We start from the raw sequence: 9571 nt of genomic DNA, 5'->3' as shown, positions 1-9571 counted from the left end.
TCTTTCTTTCTTTCTTTCTTTCTTTCTTTCTTTCTTTCTTTCTTTCTTTCTTTCTTTCTTTCTTTCTTTCTTTCTTTCTTTCTTTCTTTCTTTCTTTCTCTTTCTTTCTTTCTTTCTTTCTTTCTTTCTTCTCTCTCTCTTTCTTTCTTTTTTCCCTCTCCTTCCCCCCCCAAAATAGGATAATGTCTTTCTTTTTGATCAGATCCTGCCCTGTAAATTTTTTCTCCCTCCTTCCTTGAGATGAATCTGATTCCGCTGAATTCTATAGCTGGTGTTGCCTGCAAGATCTCTTGAGGGCAGAGTGATTTAAAGTTCATATTTCAGTCCTTTATGAGTAACATTGTGACGCTTTGGTTTGTAAAATCTGTAATAGAATTTCCAACTTAGTTGAAACTTGAATCTAACGGGAAGTTTTTCAGAATATGTAGGTGAATGAGCATAAAAATAATATTGACTGGATTTATTTTTATTATCTGTGATTCCTTTCTGTGTTTATCTGATATGGTTTTCACTTCTAAAGATTTGGGTGCTATCTTGAGTTAATGGAATGTTTTATGTATAATCATTTGAGTTTGTTGCTGTGTTGTGTGGCTGAAGTGAAGCAAAACCAAGGAATTATGAAGTAAAGGCTTAGAAGGGGCTTTAGAGATTAGCTAATTCAACCAGATACTCTAATTATTATTCCACAAAAAAATTTGAAACTGTCTTCAAAAACCTTCACAGTTTTATTTTGAAGTATTGGTTATTGAATAATCCTTACCTTCAAATGTATTATGCTACTTGGCTTTGCCTTGCAGTGTGCAAGAGACTTTCCTTCGTATGTGTTGTAGTTGAGGGTCGTAATGGGAGATCTGAACAAGAGGATTTTAAGAAGTTAAAAAAAAACAGTATTGTTTCTTGCCCATCAGCATTTGCTTAGTAAAGCATTCTTCCTAGATATCCTCTCAGGTTAAGATATTTTCATTGCTCATCTCTGCTTGTGATTATGAGTAGAACTGAGGCATGGAAAACAACTGTATTTCCTGACTTCGAACTTTGGATTTGTATACTGTCTTGTTCAAGCTATAATATGGAAGCTAATGTCAAGGAATGGAAGTGGACCAGTGATTAATTCTTTTGAAAACATATAAACTTATCTTTAAGTGGTTAAAAAAAAAGAAAGAAAAGATAGACTGTCACTTAACATGACAGTACTTAAATTTTTGCATATTTTTGTTTTTTTAATAAAAATTTTAAAATATTCTTAAACCTGTGATTTTATTGGTGTAGAACAGTGGTGTCAAACTCAAATAGAAATAGGCCATTAAACCATACCCAGGACTCCTTGAGGGCCTCTTATTGACCTAAGAAACGGCATGTTAACGTTATGCAAATTCTGTTGTACTTGTATTTATTTTGTTCAATGTTTCCCAATTACCTTTTCATCCAGTTTGGGCTGTCCTCCAGATTGTTGCCAGGCAGTATATTTGACACCTCTGGCATAGAAAACTCTGGGTAAGGAAACTTCCTCTGTCAGTGCAGATAGGCAGGCACCTGTTCAACAACTTAGATTCTTAATAAGTTACCTGAAGCATTGAGAAATTGTGACTTAACTTGGGTACCATGCCACGATGTGTCATTTGCAGGATTTGAAGCTATTTTGACTGGCCAGCTTTTTTCATGAGGCTGAGGTAATTTCTCCCTCTTTAGTGGATGAGACTTGGTGTAGGAGTGGATATCATTTTGATGTTCTTGTAATGTAATACCAGTACAGCCATGGAAAGTTAAGGCCCACTATGTTCAGTGGATTAAGGGAGATACGAATTTTAGATAAGATAGCTTTTAGGGACTTTAGTGAAATGTAGACTCTAGTCAGGAGGGTATTTTATACAGAAAATGACAACTGAAGAACTGGGGGTGGGAGTGGATTTTTTTTTTTATTACTAACACCTTTATCTGTAATTAAGATGTAGTTTTGTGGTTATTATAGCTGAGGGGAGCAATAGGGAGCCTCAGACTCAGCCTGCTCACCCCATTTAAAATGCTAGGTAAATGCTGAATCTTTGGCTTCTACAATACTGATCAGTCTTTTCAGTTATTAGTTTCTTAACTGATTTTGAGATGAAAATTTTAATTCTCTAATACTTTAGATATATTAAAAAAGCTTGACAAGTACATTATGTTATTTTATACCACCTTGTTTAGGTCATTGTAATTTTTCTCTAGAAAGAACTGTTTTATTATTATTTTTTTAACCTCTGAATATTAGGGTCTATATTACTAGCTGTGACTGCATATCGAGTCTGTAAAACCAAATGAACAAAAGCAAGAAGCAGTTACACTTTGACCATGTATAAAAGGAAGGGCAAACACTTGTTTTTTTCCCTAATGTGTGACTCATTGAGTTATACTTGACTAATCAGTTTTTGGAAGACCCTATTAAGCCCAAAACAAAACAAAACAAAAAACAGCTAAAATTCTGCAACTTTCCAGCTGTAATTGCAACTTATAATCAAGTTTCAATTTTAATGATTTTTTTAAACCAAAATTAACTCTGTATTAAAATTTCATTACTAGCTTGACACTTAAATTCCAGTGTATTATGTGCCTTAGGTAAAAAAGTAACTGAATACCCATCATTTCTTAGACAAGGAAACATGCTGCATTTTGTTATATGATTATAAATATACTACTGTTTTAAATTGAAGGGAAAGGTGGTGATATAATTAGATTACTGTCACATTGAGCTAAATGCACTGTTGAAGTTAACAATAAATGGACAGAAAATATAAGGCAGCAAATTCGGCTTCAATTTAACTAGGAACTAATACTATGTTATAGTTATACTTTATATTTATCAGGCATCAGATGTGCCAGATTCCCAACTACTGGTCTATTTCAGTAAATACCATTCTTACTTGACTGCTTGGAGTTTGTGGGACAGTGAGAGGTGATTGGAAAAATACAGTGCTTTCCATATAGTAGTTCTGCTTTCATAGGCTCCCAGATTTAAATCTGGAAGGAACTTCAAAGGTCATCTGCTTCAGCCCTCCCAGAAACTGAGGCTGAGAGAGATTTCAGTGTCCTTGACTTTCTCAATACTCTTTGAGATGTACCACATACTTCTTTCACTGGATCTCAACACTGAGAGTCAGTGGGTGAGTGGGGAGAGGGGAATTTGCAGAAATTTGCACCGATATTTCAGTATTTCAGTACTTAAAGGGACTGTAATTTCGTTGGTATGGGTACTTCTTCTGCTGAAGCATGTCATAACTCCTGTAGATAGTCTTTGGAAATTGCTGTGTCAAAAAAAAAAATCACCAGAAAGCAAACAATTCTTTACTGTTCACATTTAGTCTAATGCACCCTCTTTCTTAATTTTTAAGTCTTTGTTAATTTCTCTGTCTATTGAAGCATAGGTGATAGTATGATCATTAAACTTCTAAATCAGGTTATTCAAATATAAGGAGTTACTACATGGATGCCTTTAGGGTTCTAGTTAAAAGTTTTTGATATGGTACTTGTAAATTCAATTTTAGTTTAAAGACAGGCTCTATAGGATATTTTTGACAGAGGATTGAGATGGAAAACTAACTCTGGAGATAGATTGACTTTTATTCTGAAATTTTAATAAAACATTTCAGATATTTTGAGGAATAGAAACTATAGAGACTGGACCTGAGATTCTATTGGATAGGGAGCTTCCGAGTAAGGAAATTTCCTCTACCTGCACAGTCAGGTAAACCCCTTTCTGCAATTTATAGTCTTAGAGAGGTGTCTAGGGCACTGTAAAAAGTTAGTTTATTTGCCCAGGGTCACATAGTTAGTATATGTCAGAGGCTGGACTCTTAAAACCACATATATTGTTGTAAAGAATACACTTTGCACACCTGAAGGTTCTCTGACTTACTTACAAACGTATAGGCCTTCAACAGAAGCAATGACACAAATGTTGTATATCAGATCTTACTACTACCAATATTGTGTGCTATATCTTTTCTAGGTCTTAGGCAGGATTAATAGGAACCTTGAATGAGATTTAGATTGTGAATTTTTGTATTTCTGTTCCAAAAGGAAATATCAGTAACCAGCTGTTGTGGAAAATCTGGTTCAGGTTTCAAAAGGTGTTTGGATATTTGATTACATAAAATAAAAAAAAAAATCTTTATTAGGATATTAAAACTCTGAACTGACCTGTCTAGAACCATGTATTCGCTAAGGAAACAGCACCCACTTTTTGATATCTGTCTAGGAAAGTAGTAAAGTGAAATTGCTAAGTTGTTTTTGAAATTACTAATAATTAGAATCCTGAGATGTAAAAACGTATTTCTTTTACTCTTTGGAACAACTCCTTGAACTCAGTGGCCCATCAGGGGGTTCAAGTGAAACCTTACATAGATGGATCAGCAAATCAGTGCATAATATATGCCTACTCTACTTGTATGGGTCAATAGCATTTTTAAGAACAGTGGTATTTTTAAACTGGAAATTAGTTTTGTAATGGGAGCTGTTGTATGTATATATATATATGTATATATATAAAATTATATAATTACACATAAAATATAGCGACAGCAGGCACTGGGGAGAGAGTGCTGGGCCTGGAGTTGGGAGGAATCATCTCCTTGAGTTTAGGTCTGGCCTCAGATGCTTCCTAGCTGTATGACCCTGGGCAAGTCATTTAACCCTGTTTGCCTCAGTTTCCTTATCTGCAAAAAAAAGTAGGAGAAGGAAATGGCAAACCAATCCAATATCTTTGCCAGGAACACACCAAATGGAGTAATGAAGAGTTGGACTTGAGTGAAACAACTCAACAAAAATATTAAATATGAATAAGATTATATACATAAATTACATAATTTTCTTTTCTTTTTTTTTGTTTTTGTTTTTGGTCAGTTGGGGTTAAGTGACTTGCCCAGGGTCACACAGCTAGTGTCAAGTGTTTAGTCTGAGTCTGAATTTGAACTCAGGTCCTTCTGACTTCAGGGCCAGTGCTTTATTCACTTTGCCACCTAGTTGCCCCTCATAATTTTCTATGTACATATGTGTAATACAACAGTTCTTGTTACAAAACTAATTTCCAGTAAAAAAAAGTACCACTCTATGTAGTACTTGTAATAGGAATCATCCTATTATTATTATTATTATTCCTTTATAACAAATGGATGTTGTTTTAATTTATAACATTGTAATTACAGTATAAATTTCATGTTTTCTCTGTAACTTCCCCCTTCTCTTTTTTAATAACTGAAGTTTTCCCCTTATCATACTTGTTGCTATTATGTCAGATTTGAAAATAAATATGTTTGTTGGAAACTGAAAGATTTGTGAGGATCCCTGGCTTTCCTGCTTTCCTACCAGGGTGACCTTGGGCATATCTCTTAAGCTGTCTGGCTTCAGTTTCCTCAGCTGTAAAATGAAGGGTCCAGACTGGATGACCTTACAGCTTTGAAATCCTATGATCCTGGGTATGATAAAATGAGCTGAACATAGATATAAGAAGTCCTATGATAGACTTTCAAATCATAATTTTAGTTCTCTCATTTCCTGGGGTTTTCAGGTTGTTATAAAAGCTCTTATTAAAACCTATTAACTGTTTGGAAACATTTAGCTAGGTAGTGGAACAATTGTAAAACCTAGCTAAGAATAGTGTTTATTTTTAAATCATTAAAATACACAATATGTGTAGCCAGATCCCTTCTTATGTAAATAACCTTTGGAAGAATAGCATTCCCCTGCACTGAGTCAGTCATTCCAGCTTTTTCCCTCACTCTGTGTCATGCTAAAGTTTTGTGCGTTTTCAGTTACTATTAAAAGGCAGAATAAAGGTTTCTTATGTTCAAATCAGTAAACATTTATTAAACACCTATGTGCCAGGCATTGTTGCAATTAGCAAAATTAGTTTGAGGAATTAGGCTAGATTATAATTTTACTTTAGCTGAAAATAACTAGTCATATGACTAACATCAGTGTCATTTGGCTGTCCTTTCTCACAGAGCAATATGGTTAATATGAGACATTGCTTTCATTAGAGATTTATCTTGGCCACTGCTTTTAAAAATGAATAAAACATACTTATGTTCTAAATTTCTAAAATTCTAGAATTAGAGTATTAGTGCTAAAAGATATCTTATAAATACCATTTAGACAAGGTGGGCAGAACCTGCATTGAAAGCCTGTGTCAGATACTTACTAGGTGTGTGATCATTGGAAAGTACTTGTGATAGCCTCTGTTTTCTCATCTGTAAAAAAAAGAATAATTCATGTGCTTCCTACATTACTGGGTCATCATGAGGGAAAATTTAAAGTTCACATCTAAATGAATGAGGCCCAGTAAAGAGGGTGACTTACCTAGACATAGCTGAGCTCTCCTCATTTCTAGGTGCTCTTTATACCACGTTGTTCTCAGTTTGTCATGCATTTCAAACTTTCAAAATCATTCTTTTAAATCATTATATGGAAACTGGCAACTATTTGATTTACTGATGAACAAATACTTAAGAGGGCTTTTTGAGGCCCTCTGTTAAGCACTGGAAAGGCTACAAACACATTTAATAAATGATTCCCGCTCTTAAATCGTAGATTTAGGTACCTTAGAGGTTAGCTCCCTCACTTTACAGATAAAGAAACTGAGGCCTCGGGATGTGAAATTAAAGAGCAGTAAGTGGCAAAGCCGAGAAATACCCCCAGACCCTCTGATTTTAAAGGCACTGCTTTTTCCATTATAACATGCTGTTATAAAGTCAAGTTAGGGAGACAGGCATAGGAGTTAAAAAGTTATTCAAGAATTAAATAATATGAAGCAGTGTTTAACAAAATATGATTACCGGATGAGTGAAATGCACGCACACGCACACACACACACACACACACACACACACACGATTAAGATGATAGCATTACATGCTAAAATAGACTGTAATTATATCAAGGATAATGGAGGAGCTTTCCCTTAGAGGGTCAATATGTTTTACAAAAAAACTTCAAATTTATAACTTCAAGTCACACTCTGCTTATACCTCTCAATTATTTTTGTATTATTTTCATTATTTACATATCCACCATATCTCTTGCTAGACTAGTTCCTTAAGGGCAGAACCTTACCTAAAATTTTCTATCTCAACTAGTGCTAACTTAACTCTCTGAATAGAGTAGGTGTTTAATGATTTATTGAATTGAATTATATTGGATCCAGTCATTGATTACCTGAATATAAGAAATTAGGATAACATTAATTACTTTTATTGTACCATAAGGTAAAAGTTTAGTTTAAAAAAATTATAGATCTTCTTTTGAGATAGTGTTTAATAAATCAAAAGGTTGGAAATTAGTACATCTTAGCTTCACTTAAGGATTTAGTTTAACTTACCTGAACCTATATTATATTGTTATATTTATGCCTTTATTTATTCTGAATATGTTGAAGTATTTGGAGTTCCTCAGATGAGGGGGGAGTTAGACTATGACCCAGCTATTGTTTCATGCTGTGTTACACTCAAGTGCCTCTATCTAACACATTTACCATCTCTTGGATGGATCAGCTTTTGTTACAGAGCATGTGTCAAATTGCTTGAACTGTTTACTTCTAATGGTACTAATTGATTTAAAGTTTTCTTTACTATTCCTCTTTAGGACATAATATAGAAATTACATTATTATTTATATATACTGAATAAACAGCTTTTCTTAGCCTTTTCTCATCTTCACCACCAGAAAGAATCCCAAAACATTCTGTCTAAAGGATTTTAAATTTTGTGGGTGAAGTAATAACAATTTGCAAGTGTTGTAACAGTTTTGTTTTACTGAATGCTTTCCTTATACTGACCTATGATGTAAGTAGGGAAGATATTATTCCCTTTTCACAGACAAAGCAATAAGAATTTATTGTGTCTGTTTCATGCCATGTATTGTACCATGCACAGGAAATTCAGAAAAAATGAAATAACTTCTATCGAGGAGTTTACATTTAGTTTCATATTTGGAAAAGAAGATATGAAGAGGCTGTGGGGGTGGGGAACCTGTGGCCTTCTAGGTCCTTGGGTGCAGCAGCCTTTGGACTGAGTCCAAGTTTTACAGAAGAAATCTTATTAAGGAGATTTGGTCTGTGAAGTTTGGATACAGTCAAAAGGCAGCACTTTAGGACCTAGAAGGCCACTTGTGGCCTTTAGGCCACTGGTTCCCCACCCCTGAAGAGATTCAACCACAGTCACAGTAAATGTCAGACTTGGGAATGGAGCCTAGGTCTCCTCACCCAGAGTTTATCACTCTCTGTGCTATAGCACATTCCCTCCTAGATAACTAGAGATTACACTGATATGTGAAAAATTGTCTTTGATTCATATAAGATGTATTTTGAATCTTAAAACAGAAAGCTATGCCTGGATATTAATTTAGGAAACCCATTTGGATTCTGCTTTGGTTTTTGTTTGGGTAGCTTGGCTAAAATTTTGTTCTCTTTGAGATTAATTTTAGCATATTTCGATGCTAGGTTGAAAAATACTTTGGGGATTCTCATTTTGTTGCATAGGAAACCTTGAGGGAAAAGGGTGTGGTTAGCACCATGTGGTTAGAGGTTATTTTTTTCACTACCTCCCTAGTGGGTTGGATATATTCATTTTTCAAGGATGGAAAACCTAATAGCAGTATGACTCCAGTTCTGCATATTTTACTGTTAGATTTACTGTTACATTTCTTTTACCCCATTCTAGCCAGCCTAATATATGATGACTATAAATAAGTGTATCTTTGGGGACTCAGAGATAGAGATAGAGCTAGAGGTGTTTTTTAGCCTGTGTTTAGCACCAAGACTAACTGATAGCCAGGTACTGTGGTGGCTACAAAAGCCCTTGAGGAGCTTATTGGAAAGATGTCTTAAATACATGACTAGCTAGAACATCTCTGCTTTTAAGAATTCTGAGCTGCTTTAATGTTCAATTTATTTTCCACTTCCCATGGAAAGTGTTTACTGACCCCTCTAGTTACTAATACTCTTGCCCTCCTCTAATTATTTCTTTTTATCTGTGTAAATGTATTCCCCTAATAAAATTCAAGTTTTTCTAGGGTACTCTTTTACTATTTATCCCTAGCATCTTGCAGGGGTAGGGAACCTGCGGCCTCGAGGCCACATGTGGCCCTCTAGATCCTCAGGTTTGGTCTTTTGACTAAATCCAAACTTCATAGAACAAATTCACTTAATAAAAGGATTTGTTGTGTAAAGCTTGGCCTCAGGTTCCCCACCCTTGATCTAGTACAATGTCTTATGCATAGTAAATGCTTAATATATGTTTGTTGAATGAATGCACAAATTAAAGAGCAATACTAGGAACAGCATAACCAAATGCCAGATTGTTTGATACAGTCTGAAAAATAACATAGGAGTTAATAATAATGTCATATGATATCAGATATGCCTAGATCATTGTAACCTGGAGTGGCTGAAAGGAGATGGGTCTTGAACTAGCTTGAAAGCATTATGGAATTTGGCAGGAAGGAAGGGGAGAATTCTGCCAGGACATTTTAGCTGGGGAGAACAGATTGAGCAAAGTTAAAGCATTCATGATCAGCTTCTTAGGTCCTCAAATATCCCTGTCGA

The 9571-nt window shown here is 34.9% G+C and overlaps 1 protein-coding gene across 2 annotated transcripts in view; it reads left to right on the top strand.

Annotated features, from left to right (window-relative positions):
* ESYT2 (extended synaptotagmin 2) overlaps positions 1–9571 on the top strand; it is a 116990-nt gene that overhangs the window by 1042 nt on the left and 106377 nt on the right. The window lies entirely within an intron of this gene.

The sequence above is a fragment of the Vombatus ursinus genome, unplaced genomic scaffold (genome assembly GCF_900497805.2).
Source record: "Vombatus ursinus unplaced genomic scaffold, bare-nosed wombat genome assembly UNPS02014852.1, whole genome shotgun sequence".
NCBI lineage: Eukaryota > Metazoa > Chordata > Mammalia > Diprotodontia > Vombatidae > Vombatus > Vombatus ursinus.
This window is presented reverse-complemented; position numbering and strand designations above follow the sequence as displayed.